A 16,919-nucleotide genomic window follows, 5' to 3' on the forward strand; every position below is an offset into this window, starting at 1 on the left:
TTTAGTCTTAGTTAATGGTACAATTTAGACAATGTAACTTTGTAATTAAACAAACTTAATTGTCTAACATAGACAATTTAGTTTAACAGGTTTACTGAAATGCGTTTCCAAAAGTACATGAAATTGCACACAAAAAGTAGGAGTTATTTGCAAATAAATGCTTTTGAATATTTTCCCACTTATCTACAGAACTTTAACTGACATTATTCACAAAGTGAAACATTTTCTATTCAGTCACAGTTTAGTTATGAAGAACTTAAGTGCTGCAGATAACTCCACAGTACTTTTTTCTCTTGTTCTGTTTTCTATTCACGTGTATGAGCAGCCACACTAAACAATTTGTAATGTATGTGGACATTTTCTTCTGTTTCAGTTGTAGTAGTTGAGAAACAGAAAGTACTGCACAGCTGTCCTTTATTACTGAAGTAGAAAGTGAACATGGGAAGAAAATCAGTGCAATTAAAACATGTTTGAAATATGTTTGTCTCCTTTATACTGAACTTTACTTGCTTTAAAAAAACACGAAGTGAATGCACTCGAACTGCCACTACTGCATGCGTGTGAATATTTGCATTCTATTCTTTACCAAATTTCAGTTCAGCAGTCTAACTGTCAAGGAGGAATGCCTTGGACATAAAGTCATTAATACAATACTGACGTTAAGGAATTCAGATGAAGTGTGGCTTCAGGAATACCAATATATAGACTCCCAGTTCTGTTTTGATAGGTTAATTAACCTAAGTTTGTGAGTTTGAGTATGGTCCTTGAGCATAGTTCTAAAAAAATACCAGTTACACACATCCTGCTACTTTGTTCCTTTCAAGCTTTTGATCTGATTCGTCATTCTGTTCTTCGTGACCAACTTATGTGTCTCATATTACTTATTTTTTTTCCAGGTGTACCAGATTCTTAGTGGAAATTCTAGAATTAAAAAAAAAAAAAGTTGTTAAATTGGAATCCTCAGTGCAGATATTGAGATATTGACTCTTTAGAGAGGTGGAACTTCAAGTGTGCTGCTGTGAAGGTGACCTTACGGAAAGCTTTCTGTTACTTATTTTGGTCAAAATCTTTTTTTCATGTTAAAAACCTGTCACCCTCCATTGCACCTGAATATCATATACTGGAGTAGAAACAACTCCAAAGTGTTTCTTAAAATGAAAATTTTAGGAGTGATATAATATAAAGGACAGTAGAGTGCATATTTTTTGCTGCTTTTCAAATTTTTCTCTTCATTTTAGATAAATATTGCCAAAGAGATAAACAGTCATCTGATTTAAAATACCTGATGCCAATTACAAAAACAAAAATATGTTCACTTCTGCAAAACCATCCTTAGTAAGGGAAAAGTAAATCAAATCATATCTCCTCTTTTAATTATTTTTATATTTCAGGTGTGGTGTGATATATCAGAAAATACTATTTCATGCTGTGAAAGAATATGATAAACTACAAGATACATAACTAATAGAACACATCTACTCTTTTGTATAACAACATAAATATGACAGCATACCAAAATAGTCAGAATGTAAAATCATTCTATGTGTATATATATATCTATTTTTATATATATTCCCTTTAAGATAAAAGGAATAAATTATTTAAATTTTTTAATAGAAGTTGTCTTCCAATAATCAGACCTTCAGTCTTTTGTAAAATTATGGACTGGATGTATAACCTTACAACCCTTACAAAGGAATTCTCTTTCTGCCTATGTCTAGAAGAGAGAGAAGCTTCAGGAAAAAAATTCAAAATAGTTGTATGACTTGCAATAAAACATATAAATTGGTTATTTTATGACATTCTAGATTACTCATTAGAGCAACAGGTGCAATTTCTCTGCAGAATTTTTTTTCCTGTTTTCTGTTAGATCACACTAATTTTCTTGGGAATAAATACCTGAGTACCCAAATGTTTTAATTCCTCTCTAACAAATGGAGTAGCTGTAGTATGGTGGTGTTTGTATTTGTTTAACTGCATATTTGCTTTACCGAAAGATTTACATTCTGGAGTTCTTTCACCTCAAATTTAGATATTTTTTGATACTGAAGAAAAAATTTGAGAAAAATTTTGCAACCCTGGATTTCTACTGTTTTTTTGAGCCTTTGTTATCAATTTTTTCTGAAACAACAATATTAAATCAGATCTGAAGTTTAAATACAATATTTTGATATTTTCTGAAAAGCAAAAATATTATTACTGAGTAGCCGTTTTTGACACAGTGCATCAATTCCATGCATTTAGTAAAATATTTGACACCGGATAGTCAGTGTTCCCTTACAAATTATAAACACTTAGATGTTTCGGATATATTTGAAGTTTAAATTATGGTATTTACAGAATAAGGAAGACAGTCCTGCAGTGTCAAAAAATTAAGCCAGGCAAGGTGACTAGATATTCATCTCCATCAACTCCATTAAGACACTTCAAATGAAAGATAAATCTGGGACCAGTACTATTCAATACATTCATCAATTACTTGGATGAGGGAATAGAGTGCACTGTCAGCAAGTTTGCTGATGACACCAAACTGGGAGGAGTGGCTGACATGCCACAAGGCTGTGCTGCCATCCAGTGAGACCTGGACAGGCCAGAGAGTTGGGCAGGCAAAAATGTAATGAAATATAACAAGGACAAGTGTAGAATCTTGCATCTGGGCAGGAACAACCCCGGGTTCCGGTGTAAGTTGGGGAATGACCTGTTGGAGAGCAGTGTATGGTAAAGGGACCTGGGTGCCCTGGCAGACAGCAGAATGGCCATGAGCCAGCACTGTGCCCTTGTGGCCAGGAAGGCCAATGGCATCCTGGGGTGTATTAGAAGGGGAGGGGTTAGTAAGTCGAGAGAGGTTCTTCTCTCCCTCTTCTCTGCCCTGGTGAGACCACATTTGGAACATTGTGTCCAGTTCTGGGCCCCTCAGTTCAAGAAGGACAGGGAACTGCTGGAGAGAGTCCAGCGCAGAGCAATGGAGGTGATTAAGGGAGTGGAGCATCTCCCTGATGAAGAAAGGCTGAGGGAGCTGGGTCTCTTTAGCTTGGAGAAGAGGAGACTGAGGACTGACCTCATTAATTTTTGTAAATATGTAAAAGATTGAGTTTCAAAAGGATAGAGCTAGGCTCTTCTCAGTGACAGCCAATGGCAGGACAAGGGACAATAGGTACAAACTGTAACACAAGAGATTCAACTTAAATATGAGAAGAAACTTCTTCTCAGTGAGGGTGACAGAACACTGGAACAGGCTGCCCAGGGGGGTTGTGGAGTCTCCTTCTCTGGAGACATTCAAAACCCACCTGGACACATTCCTGTGTAACCTCATCTAAGTGTTCCTGCTCCTGCAGGGGGATTGGACTAGGTGATTTTTCAAGGTCCCTTCCAATCTCTAGCATTCTGTGATACATTAAAAATATAAGGAATATTTTTAAAGCAATTTTCTGGAGAAGAAGTGTGGATATGAGTGGTTCTGCATTAAGCTTGAATATTGTATGTGTTCAGTGGGTTTACAGAACACCTAATATAAAGAGTGAAGCAATCTGTGGATCTCGTAATCATGTTAATTATTTTTAATTTTTTTATTGAATATAGAGTAGGTACTGGTAGTCATACTTTTTCTACCAAGTAAATATTTTTCTTCCCACAAAAAAAAAGGAAATGATCTTCTTCAGATTATTTGCTGAACTTGTAGAATGAATACATACGTATATAATATACACATTCACACAAAGCCTAAATTATCTTATATGTGCCATCATACATAGAAATAAACTGTGCATCCTAATTGAAACTTTTGAGTGCTTTTGTCTTAACTGTCAAAAACATAACTGTCCAAAAAGCTGCTGTTGGAACTAAAGAAATCCATAATCCATAGAACCTGATCTGTTATTTTAAATTCAGCAATCTACATGGTGTCATATAATTTTATCTTTTTTTTTTTAATGTATGAATTATTATGAGTTTTCTGAATATTTTCCTTGTCTCATTATTAGCTCAGTTTCTATTGCAGTTACAGGAGTAGCACTTTTGTATGGGTTAATGCTTGGACAGTTGCCATCTCTTGCAACGTTTTGAAATTTGAAGAAGCATCTGTTAAAGCTACTGATGGCATATTTGAGAAGATTTATAGAATCAGAAAACATACACATATATATGTACAAAAGTTTGTAACTCACTTTTGAAAAGGTCTTTTTTTCTGCTTTTTAATTCTGCTATTGTTTTCATGGGGACTAATTGGATTTGTTATGCTGTAAAACAGAACTTGTGCTTTGATTCACAAGTCTAGTTGGAACATAACTAGTACTGAGAGGAAAAAATCTTCATGTTAATATTCTATAGCTCTTAAATTGTTCCCCTTAAAGATGTAATTTTTCCTGTAGTAGTCATTATTATAAAGTGTTTTTATTCATTAACCAAAGACCTTAACTTCCAAACAAGAAAATGTCAGTCATTTACTTTTCCTGCAAATTGTATTAGAATTATTTTTAACAACCACTTTATTTTTTGTGCGTATGTGTTACAAATATAAACTAAAATCAAAGGTCTTACTTCCAAATCAGAAGTTCCAAAGCACATTGTTAACACCTTATTAGTATTCTCTAGGATAAGTGTAGTGTTTAATTGTTATGTAAGGCTCAAGATCACAGATACAAATATAAAAATTACTGTAATTTCTATTTCCCGGTTTTGTTGGGAATACTTTGTAGGGCTTCTGTTCTTAAAGGATCATCTTACGTTGTGGAATCTAATTTTACCTTTAATTCCTCCTATGACAGCTTGATTTACTCTTTTGTTTTAATTTATCTTAGTTTTCTTTAATACATTAATCTTCTATATGACTTTTGTAGTGGATGAACAAATCCAAGGCCCTTGATGATTTGTTTATCATCAAGTTCAAGAGTGCATTGGAAGTTAAAAAGTCTCCATTTCTCTTTAGCAAGAATATTATATGTATACCGGTTAAAAACAAAGGTGACATGTTTTATTCCAGAGAACTGAATAAAACATTAAGAGTTTTTCTGGTATTCCTCAGTTTTTAAATGAGCATATTAACATATTAGTCCATACATTCCTACAAGTCTTAGCTGTTTTAGACTTGAGAGAACTAATTGAAATCAGATATGCTTGTTAGAGAAGATACAGCATAAGTGAGCTTGTAGTCATTACATAGGCAAAAAAACCCCAAACCAACAAAGCAGATACTTCAATTTCAGAAATCTGCAGAGCAGTGACATGGCATTCCATTCAATTTTTTACCAGATATCACAGACTGGAAATGTGAGCTTTGGCTGATACTGCTGGGAAGGAGAGTGCGGCAGGCAGCTGTAATTCCCATCCTGTAAAGGTACTGATACTTAAAGTCTATGTAGTCCAATTGGTACACAAAAATACTAAAATGTTGAATTTCCACCTTAGATCTATTTTCAAAGTTCGTTTTCTGCCAACCATTCCTAGGTGTTCTGTGGATACGTTTACAATTTTTTGCTTTTTAGATGTCAGAAAGGGGAAGATACTTTGGAGTTCTTGCAGATTGCTTCCTGAAATACTTGCTTAAAATAAGCAGACAGCGCTGTGTGGAATGCAAGATTTTCTAGTACTTTCCTAGGGTTTGACTTGAACAACCAATTTCTGAAGTCAATGATATCCAGTAGATTTAAATTAGACCAAAATTTTATTCCATGTACTTGTAAGTTTGCTTGCTCCAAAATCAAGTTAACTCTCATTTTTCTGCCTCAGAAAATGTAGCTTAAACTTGAGTCTTATTTATTCTTAAAAAAAGATATCTTTCTAGTTTTACAGTGATTATTAACAGTGTGATGTTGCTGAAAGTTACTTCAGCAAAAGGTGAGCTGCAGACAGTTGTTCCAGTACATTCATTGACTGTATCTTGTAATAGTACTTCAGACAAACCTGATGCTACCAATTACAGTTATGGTTCTTACAGGAAAGAATCATAGCAAAAAAGGAAATTTATTTGTAAAATAAGATTTTTTTTTTTTTTTTGTATGCTCTTAAGGAATCATAAAGCCTAGAGAGTGACTGAACAAGACTCCATCTACTGTAAAACCCATTCCGTTTTATATGTTTTCAGGGAGTATGGAGTGGCACAGGAAGGAAATGGCATATCGCTGGAAAGTTGCTCTAATACAGCACAGGATTCTTGTGAGAAATTCCTTCTAATATTACATCACCCTGTTATGTTTTTCACAGTTTACAGTCTTAATTTCTTCATTTTTTATGCCACTTCTGTTCATATCATAACCACATTAAAATAAATTTAGCAGGTTAAGTAGTCATCAGTGTTAGTGCACATCCAATAGTGTGACAATTTAGTACTCATACTGCATTATGAGGGGACTTATGGATTTGGTAGTAAAATTATTTTTCATTTTTAATAACGTTTACTATTTTTTAACATTACATTTCACTGTCTTAACATGAGATTCAACAAATAAAAATAAGTCTCAGCTGCTTCCACTCCAATGAATGCTTCTGACAATAAGTAGCACTTTAGTAGAATTTATGATTGCTTATCAGACTTGGTAGCTTGAGTGAAAGTACTTTTCTTTTTCCTGTTCTGTGTCAAAGGAGAGTCTGAAAGATTTATTTTTTTTCCTTTTTATAGGTACTGACTTAAGGTCAGCAGTGACACTAACACACATTTTCAGATATAGTAAACTTCTGTAAACTATCCGCAGTGTGAAAAATGAAGATTAGGTTTTCATCATAGTTTTAGAAAAATACATATATATACGTAACAAGAATAATATATTTTAATTAAGGAATAGTTTTACACTGCTGTTTTTTTTCTTTACATAGTTGGTATTTGAAGGTGATTGATTAATTAAGATGAGCATGAAAAACTATGGCCGCCTTTGTAACCTTTTATTGAACTCTCTGCGGATTCATAAATATAATGTCAGGTGGAAGACATTAGTGTATTTTTTTTCTCCTATCTGCAGTCCCCAGAAATAAAGTGGTTTTCTATATGTTATTTTGTGTTTGACAAACTTAAACCTGTATTTTTTCCACATTTTTAAAGCATTTTGTACAAAGCCATCCTATAAACCTAATTGGGTACATGGTGTATACCAATATTGAGTTAAACCTCTCTTCCTTTTCTTTAAAACTGGATGAAACGCCTCTTTCTAACTCTCTCTGTTCTTCATCCTGAACCACACATGTATGCAACTTGTTCACACTCATTTCAGTTACTGGATGTGGCTCTTCAACTACAAGAAACTGATCCATTTGTGACTTTGTCTTCAAATATCTCATATTACTTAGCAGATTGTATGCCATCATCTCATTTCACTCTATGTGCCAGATATTTGCTTCCTAAAATTCTTTATTTACTTGACATATCTTACACACAGATTTGGTCAGGATTGTGGGGGTTTTCTTTATTTCTTGTGATGACTCATCTCTCTAGTTTTCCTGTCCCCGATTCCTAGGACATCTTGTCTTGACTGTGCTCATCTTCTTATAGATACTTTACTTGGAACTTTATTAAAGAATTGGAAAACTGATCTCATTTCCTTCATAGACACTTCCTTTTCACCCATTTGCAGTTACTGCAGATAACCTACTCTTTCAAGACCGTAGTTTGTGTGTCAAATTGCATAGCCAATCTATGAAATTTCAGATTGCATGTGTCTAAACTTCACTGTTTGTCTGTAAAAACCTTCAAATGCTTGTTCTTCTTTACAGGTCACCAGAGCCTTATCTAAGTCCTTCTGTTTCTTCAAAAAGCTACTTCCAAAGTCATTTGGCTAAGCTCTTTCTCTGATCACACCACTTCAGTTTCAGTGCTTTCCAATATATATCATGTCAAACGTAAAATGTTGTTCCTGCTAATCAGTTTTCTATACTTTATTTTCCTGTAAAGAATTTAACCTTGTTGGAGTCAACAGGCTTTGTTAATAACTATAATTGCCCCAAACTATGTGTGATACCTTGCATGAAGAAAGCTATTCTCAAAACCATTTGAGCTTTTATATTATTTTCCAAACCTATTTGTGAGTTACGAGTTCATGACACCTTCCCTTTCCTGTTGAAGTGTAGGCACTGACTTTTGCTCTAAACACTGATACTTTTCTCCTACTGCTTTAAACAACTTGTTCCACCTCTTTTCTGCTAGAGTATAGGTCAACATATGTCTGTTAGTATCTGCTGCCAGGAAGTTCAGTTGTGAGGAAAGTGAAAGGGAAGAGGAAAGAAACTCGATATGAATATGAACAGCTAATTATAAAATAAATACTAAGATAGAATGAACTTCTTAAACTCATTAGTAAAACTGGAGGATGAAATTATCAATGAAAAGAGATTTTTATTTTTTTTTTTTCATTTGGTGAATCTTTGTCCCATTGCTCTGTGTAGAAGATTCAATAATAAGGATTACTTGGTATATGTACTTTAAACATCATTACATTGTGGTTATGTAATAGAACGTTTAAGTACACAGAAAACACATGATATTTTGTCTTTCTTTTCTGAGGTATTACTGATCACGCACAACAAGTATGCTACTCTTCTGAAAACTATGTTTCGTGGACTTCTGTTGAGTTTTGTGCATTAATAACTGCCATGAAATTAAGTTGGGAAAATGGGTGTTCACACAATACCAGATACTCTTCTCTATAGCATATGAAAATTCTTATGTTCAAACATTTTAGTTTTACATTTAGTGTAATAGTGATGTTAAGAATGAAGGTATTTTTTACCTTTGTAAGTAAAATACTTCACGTTTAATGCAGAAATATGTCTATATCTGAATATCAGGGTAGACAAAGGGTTTTTCTTTTATATTTTCATACATTACAATTAGATCATAGAATATATATTTCTTACAAATGTACAGACTTTGAGTTTTCATAGTACTGAAGAAGTCTGTCAATATGCAGTAACCACTTTTTCCTTCTGCTATGTGGTTTATAATTGTTATTTTATGCTGATTTAATGTCTTCCTTGAGAATACTTTCAAGGACATCTTTGATTAGATTGATCAGACTTAATGAATATGTATATATATTGGACTAAATTGTAGGATGCATTTAAAAATAAACTGTCCTGTGTGCTTCATATTATAGTAAATCACAGTGAAAGAATAGGGCCATCCATTCTGAATGTGAGATTAAGTAACTAACTTAACTCTAAAAATATTGTAAAAATAAACCCTCTAATTCAGAAATTGTCATTCATTCTGAAGTTAAATTAACCTATGTCTCACTTACAGAAATATACTTTTTTTCTTGCCTTTTCTTCTTTCAATGCCAGTTAAAAGTTGAAAGCTCTGTATGGTTAAAAGATAAACTTCATGATGAAACAGCTCTGGACATTAGGGGACACATGTTTTTAATATAAGTTAAATAAAATGTGTCTATGTCTGCTCTGTTGACAGGTTGCTTGTTGAAATACTATTTAGAGTTCTGTTTGAAAGTAGGGGAAGGTACGCATGGAAATATCTCAGGAGGAACAGTCTGTTTTTAGACAGTACTTTAGTAACCTAAGAACTTTTCTAAGTCTGTCTGGTATGGTGCGGTGTAAGATGCTAATCATATGTGTTTAAGTGACAATCATTTTAGTTTAACTGAAAGAGCTCCTCTTCCTTTCTAATGCCTTTTTTCATCCCACTTCAAAATATTTGAAGTACTATTGAGCACTATACTGACAGATGGCATTGTGAAATGACTTTATCAGATTTCCATAGAGGCTCTGTTTTTTCAAGTTTTCTTTCTACCTGTCATTGCTGAAAACCAAGTATGACTTTAATAACTCAGTCTTCTTTTGTTTGTTTTTTGTTTTTTGTTTGTTTTTTTTTGTTTGTTTTTTTGTTTTTGTTTTGTTTGTTTTGTTTTTTGTTTTTTTTTTTCCAAAACCTTCCAAAATAAGGTTCATTACACAAAGTATGGACTAATTAATTATAAAGAATACATTGTTTAGCAAATACTGCTCTGAACAATATTTCTGAAGCCTTTCAATAAGGCTTGTTCTGTAGGAATTTTAATGGCAGTGAAAATGTTTGCTTAAATTCTTAATTAGCTAAGGTAAACAACACATTAGAACCATAAAGCATGAACCAACGGGACCCAAAGATACATACATGAGTGTGTGTGAGAAAGAGAAAATTAATGGGAAAATAAGTATGTTGACGAAATAAAAATGCTTCTGGAGGAGTTGGCAACATCAGGTTTATTGTTTTCACCAAAGAATTTCAACCTAAAATAAACTCACTGATGATAAATATACAACAATATAAATCAGACTGGTTTTTATCATTATGTAACACTATATAGATTTTTTTTAAAGAAAGATGATGAAATTTGATAAGAAAAGTCTCATAACCTATTAGACATAGCAAATGTGGAATCGTGCATCTATTAACTTTCTACAAAGTACTGTAAACTATATCAAAGATACATTTTAATTCAGAATTCTACTAGGAATTGCTGTCTTTCATCATTTCCACGCAAAGTTATAGCAAGCGTTCTTAACTTTAAAAGGGAGCTGTTGCTTTAGAATGTAATAGATTTGAAAATTTTTTTTTTTGTTGGTTTGTTTTTTTGTTTGTTTTTTTTTTTTTTTTTTTACTTTGGTAAGTTAGTAGGTGTATGTATAAAAGAATATTTAAATGTTGTTATCAGCAGTGCTTTTACACAACTTAATTTTTTTTATGCTGTTCAGATATCTCTTCAAAGTCAGTGTACTTGATGTCAACATTATTGAAAAATTATTTCTAAGTATGTTTAAATTACTTTTACTTATGAACATACATCTATTGTAACTGTTTTCCAGAACATTGCTTTTACATTCATATGTTTAACTTCATAGTCATTGAACTGGATATTTAATACATTTAAAAGCCTCTGTACACATTTGCTTTTAGTTAACTTGAAAGAGTTATAGCATATTGTGTTTTGTGTACTTGCATTTTGTATGACTATACTTATGTCAGCCTGTTTGCTTAATACTGCCTTTATTCATTTTCGTTATATTTTTAAATATAATAACATAGGTTGAACTTATGTCAAGTGCAGGGTAGCTTCTTGATAGTCAAAATTCCTGCTAGACAAAAGAAAGAACTATACTGGCTATACTGTGTGAGTGGAAAAGCACTTGTGTTCTCCGTATGCATCCTTTACATTCTCTTCTGTTACAGAGATATATCTTGATTCCTCAATTCTATCTTCTTGTGTAATGACTTGGAAGACATAATGTCTGTCCTGATCAATTTTGCAATTACCTTGTACTGATTAGTGAAATGTAATGTTCTGAATAACTATCCCTTAAATTAAATGTCATATATTGAGTTATGGTTTTAACACAAAGTCTGACAATGTGTAAAATACAAATGTTATTTCAATAATAGTTTACTTAGGCTACATAATGATTACTGCTTTCCGAAGCCATAGATGAGGAGAAACCTCCATGTTCAAGAAGGGCAATACCTTGTGTTGAATTTGAATGTCTGTATTGTGTATGTGTTAATGACACTGAACACCTATGCAGTTTTTGTTCTAATGAAATCTGTGATTTAAGCCTTCTGCATTACAAAGAGGTTTTTGCAGATTTTCATCTTTAGAAATACAATAATAAATTACTAACTTTTGGTTTTCTCTTTGACTATTTACACTGAGCCAATAATTTTATTAATATCATCCAAACTTTCATTCTTCATTGTGTGAAATCATGGTCGGTTCAGAGTCCATTATTTTTGTGTGTGAAGTTAGGATTCTTTTTTCCATTTGTTTATCACATTTGTGTATGTAGAATGGCATTTTCCATCCTTTTACACAGTTACTTAGTCCTGAGACCGTTCTGTGGTTCTTCACTGTGTCACATGTCCTTATTGCCTAAAAATCATCATCAAAATAACAGAATGCTCAGCACTGTGTCTGCTCCCATTTTCCAGATCCTTCGTTGCATATCCCTATGTAAATTATCTCCGTTGTGAAAATGGATAGTTTAGTCTTTCCCTCTTTCCTTTTGATAATTATTTTTTCCATGTAAGGACATTTCTTCTAAGTCTGTAGCAGTTTTGTTTCCTAATAAGCTTTTGGAAAGAACATTGCTGCTTCCTTTCTAAATGGTTTTCAATAAAGGCTCTCTTTGCTCTTATAATTAAAAAATAACCTTTCACAATCTCCTTCATATAACTTGTTCAGAATATTTTCTTTAATCTACCATTTCATCATTGAATCTTCAAATTTTAATTTAGTAGCTTATTAGAAAATAATTTGGAATATGTATTCAGAATGTTATACTATATTCTTCATATCATTTACATTGCGGTACAATTTTGTTGTCTTCTGATCTGTGACCAGTGCATTACTACTAAAAGTCCATAGTCAGAAACAGTATATTCAGCCATATCTTACCTTGTTAACAGGGCAGTGTAGATGCTGTTCAAATCTAACACATTTTCCTCATAGTCTACACAGTAATCTTGCAGTCTTTCCTAGAATCATTCTTATAAATATTGTATTTCTTTTTATGGCCTCATCTTTCCTGGTAATTCTCCTGATTATAAATACTACAAAATCTACCTAATGGGCAATAGAGAAAACATAGTACTGTATAATATCAAACTAAACTTAGATTAAAAAAGTTAACTTTTCCATGTCAATACTACAGGAAAGAACAGAAATGTTCCTAGATTATATCACAAAGCTCCCAAAATAAAAGTTTTCATATACTCTCTTTATATTAACCATTATAGCTGGTGTAATGACAATTTAAAATACTTTTTTTTTTTTTTTTTTTTTGATCCAGCAAGACATTTATTAGTTTACTCTTTAATGTAAATGATTTTTTTGTTGTTTTGATTTGGGCTTTTTTTGGTTGGTTGGGGTTTTTTTCTCCTTTTTAATGTTGTACAATGTATTTTTTAAGATAAGACAATCATAAAACTCATTTGGCTTAGAATTCTAATTTTTATAGCTCTTTATTATGTTCCTGTATCTGTAGTTTTTTGAAACTCTGCATCTAGACTTTTTTTTAGTATTAAGTGTTTGATCTTTAATTTTTGTAGTATTTTCTATACAAGATGGAATTGCCAAAATTAAGCTTAGTATTTAGGCAATAGGATATAGTTTAGAATATTCTGCTTTTCCTAACATACACCTGCCATACCAATGTTTCTTTAAACTGTATCTTCACATTGAGGAAGTATTTCATTGACACTGACAACCGGTTTTGTTGTCAGAAAAGTTACAGTTTATTTACGATTGGTAATTGCCTTAAAAGTAGTTCAGATTCCATACATTACCTTGCACTTTTTTTACACTAAGTTTTATCTTTTTCATCGAATTAAATACCTTTGTATTAATACATATGTTCTTCTTTACAGTGCTTATCTAAAAGGACTGGGAGATGTCAAAACATTGAAAATTATTCTTGGATAATTTTCAACACTATATTTGCACAAGTAAAAAGGGACGATCGATAGCCTGAATTACTACTGATAATCAGTGTCACTTTCACAGATGACCTTTGTATCCAGATACTGAGAAAAATTTTTGAGCTGTAGATGAGGGAGAGGTTGTACCAAAATATGGCAAGAAAGAGTGCTGCAGTAAATTAAATTTCCATTAGAAAATGTGGGGATGATGACTAAACAAAAGCTAAATCCATGCAAGGAAAAAATTAAAAACAAAGTGTAAAGAAAACTGTGGAAGAGAATCATAGAGCAATTTGGTTTGCGAGCAATATCAGAAGATATCTATTCCAAATTCCTTCTTCAGGCAGAGACAGCTGTGCTGGAAAGCCAGATTGCTAAAAATTACAGAATCACATGTATACTCAAGATGCATTTCTGTGAAGGAAGTTGCATTGCAGCTTGTTGAAAGAAAGTGGTGGAAAATTGTAAACATAGAAGAGAATACAGGGAAATTCAGAAACTTGTCAGTTTTAATAGAATTTGTATATCCTGTCCAGCCCATTTAGACAGATACTTGACAATGTGCCTTGAATTTCTTGCTCTAGTATTTCTTGTCAGTTCAGACAAGTTCTTAGATCTTTGCAAGTTGGCACTTGTTTGTTGCCATATTAGGCAACACTGGTGAACTAGGTTGAAACTGTTTTTCCTGGGTGTAAAAACTGAGTGAATTCTGAGTCATGTTAATAATAGCTGTAGCTGGACAGTGTTGGTTTTTTAGTGTGTGTAAGCGTAGAAAAAATAGACCTAAAAAAATGCGATTATTTTAATGCTGGCACCATAACTTAATCTCAAAATCACTGCTATTATTAATATTTCTAATCCTTCATCCAAGTCTGAGTTTGTGGATTTGTTTGGATCTTGTTCCTTCTGTGTACATTTAATTCTCGGTGGTATCCACATGCAGAAAAATGTTAATGCTTTTACTTTTTCTTATCTAAAAATATTTGTCTTTTGGATATTAATATTCTATAGAGAAACCATCTCTTATGTTTTTACAGCACATGACATGGTGGTTTCTCTTCTAACTAGAGCTTCTGGTTCTGAAAACGAGTAATAATTAACCAGAATTAGTGACTAGAATTGGTGTAAGAAAAGGTGTTACCATAATGGTAGGAGGCAGTATGTTAATGTATTGGAAGAAATGTGCTTGAGTGTTTTATGCAGAGCTGCCTCACTAATCATAGTTGTATGAATCATGAAAATTATAATTGCTTTCTGGGAAGCGATGAGGTATCTACAACTTTCATTTAGAAGTTTTAGTCTTATTTTTTTCTTATTTTGATGCTTAACAGAACTATTTGATTTTTACTGTAAGTTTTGTGTTGCTGCACATTTTTCTTGACAAAGTCATTGCATCTTCTAGTATCTGTCCAGCTACAGCAGATGACCTCTGTTTTGTTCATCTCAACAAAGAATGCCTATTTCGTTTATTAAAGCCAAAGGATGTGTTCAGCCTTTAGAAGTAAATAGAAACAAATACCAATTGTATTACAGAAATATTGGAATCCTAACAGCAAAGAGAAAAGTAATGAATAGGAACATAATGGTGATAGTTTAAAAGCCTTTTTGGAAACAAAGGAAAGGTTTTGAATGCCTTCAAATTCATTATGAGATAGGATTATTTTTAATTTTTGAATAGCGTGGCTTTCAGAAGTCTTAAGTTTCTCACCAGATGTCTTTCCAACAGTGGGAAAGGAAACCCATAATCCTAAGACCTAAGACTCAATGGCAGTGACTGTGGACAAGTTATTACGAATATATGGAATACCCATTTAAAGACCTAAAGGAAACAATGGTGCTTAGTGTACCAGGGGTTCTGAAATGTAAGGAATTGCCATTTGTGTTCTGGAATAGTAGTAGTAAACCCTAGTGAAAGGTCCTGAGATAAGAGTTAAAATAGTCAAGGCCACAGAACAGTAAGATGATTGCTGTATGTATTATTTTATAAAGGCAGAACCTGAATATGTGAACCCCCCAAAGAAATGGATATGAATAAAAATAGCACCGAGAATCTCAGCATCACAGTGAACCACAAAAAAGAAGGAAGTGGGGGAGGGGAGCAAAAGTTGAATCTCTGGTTGTGTCTGTCTGCAAGGTCAAGCATGCCTGAGTGTGTCCTTGGGCACTGAAGCGTGTGTGGCTCTGCTACTGAACTGGTAGTTTTTCCTGCTGCAGAGCATTCTGTTCCATCATCAACTGCCCCTGAACAATTTATGGTGTGGCTCAGCTGTCAGGACATCGCAAGGACTTTATCCAGTAGCCAATTTGAATGTGACATCTTGTTTTGGTAACTGAGAACCTCTAATGAGCACCCAGGGAAGGCTGGTCCTTGCTGGATGATCTTGATGACCAAGAGTAGTTCACGAGCTGAGGCTATTGCCTTCATATTTACAAATTCTGTCAAACAGAAATTCTTTTACCTGTCAGTTCTGAAGAGGGAATAAGTCGAGTACATATGTAGTTAAATATGTCCTTATTCTGTATTCTGGAAAAGATTTTTCTCCTTAACTCATGCAGCTGTTTCCATCCAAATTTGTAGGCATCTTCATGCTGATGCTGTCAGAGCCACAGAGAGGTTTTTTGGTGGAGGTTCCACCCTCTTTTTTTTTTGTTTTGGAGGAGCATGTCAGATGTCCGTCATGGTGCTGAACAAGTCCATGATAGATTTAGGGACTTTATTGTTCCAGATTTCATAAACATTTGTATGGTTTGGTTCTTACTGTCATAAGCAGCTATGAAAGGTGCTATAGAAAGTGAGTTGAGCCAGCTAGACTTAAGGAACATTGGAGAGTCTTAATTTTAATGAGTCTTCCTCTTCTTAGGCTATATTCATGACATACCACTTTCTTGGACATTATATTGTGGTGTTTGATACTTCAGGTTTTAATCTAATTTTCTGCAAGTGATATTGATAGCTATTATGAGGTATTTTATTGGAATTTTATTGGAATTTTGGAATATAGATTGACCATGATGAGATACACTGCCTGAGTGTTCTTCCCCATGTTACCTTTTAATTGTGTCTGTGAATGTGACATACTAAGAATTTCTGAAATATGTATGATCTGAGTTAGGAAAAATGATTCTTATTCTTTTTCACCTGATATATTAGATGGTTTTCAGTATTTTCTGTATTTGTGTTAGGAGCTGAATTGTGGATCTAATCTAATACTGTATCTCTCTGGTATAATTCTGTCTAGAGACAGAATGTAGATAAAATTATGTTTCTTTATCATTGAAGGAATCAAAATACTGGAAACAACTTCTTTGTGTGCAGTTCCATTCTTCTGCTGCCCCTCTCCCCGGCTAGTATGGCAGTAAAAAAATGTCTGTTCTTAACTGTTCTCAAAGTAAGTCTAGTATGTCCTTCACTCAGAAGTATAAATATAAGTAAATTGTAATGTTTAACTTCCAGGCTATTAAGGAAGTACTCTGATTATGAAACAGTGAAGTTTTGTCTCTGCTAATATTTATTTTCATTTTTGTTTTACTA

The 16,919-nt window shown here is 33.2% G+C and overlaps 1 protein-coding gene across 5 annotated transcripts in view; it reads left to right on the forward strand.

Moving 5' to 3' along the window:
- NOVA1 (NOVA alternative splicing regulator 1) overlaps window positions 1-16,919 on the forward strand; it is a 150,253-nt gene that overhangs the window by 52,936 nt on the left and 80,398 nt on the right. The window contains exons 2-3 of one of the 5 annotated variants that reach the window (XM_082058244.1): window positions 5,248-5,332; window positions 6,080-6,150. The exons of 3 other annotated variants lie outside the window; for them this stretch is intronic. The gene's annotated coding sequence lies outside the window, so the exon portion shown is untranslated. The remainder of the gene's footprint in view (window positions 1-5,247; window positions 5,333-6,079; window positions 6,151-16,919) is intronic. One more of the 5 variants, XM_082058243.1, reaches the window with a different exon arrangement.

Source organism: Streptopelia decaocto, assembly GCF_964273445.1.
Source record: "Streptopelia decaocto genome assembly, chromosome: 7".
Taxonomy (NCBI): Eukaryota; Metazoa; Chordata; class Aves; order Columbiformes; family Columbidae; genus Streptopelia; species Streptopelia decaocto.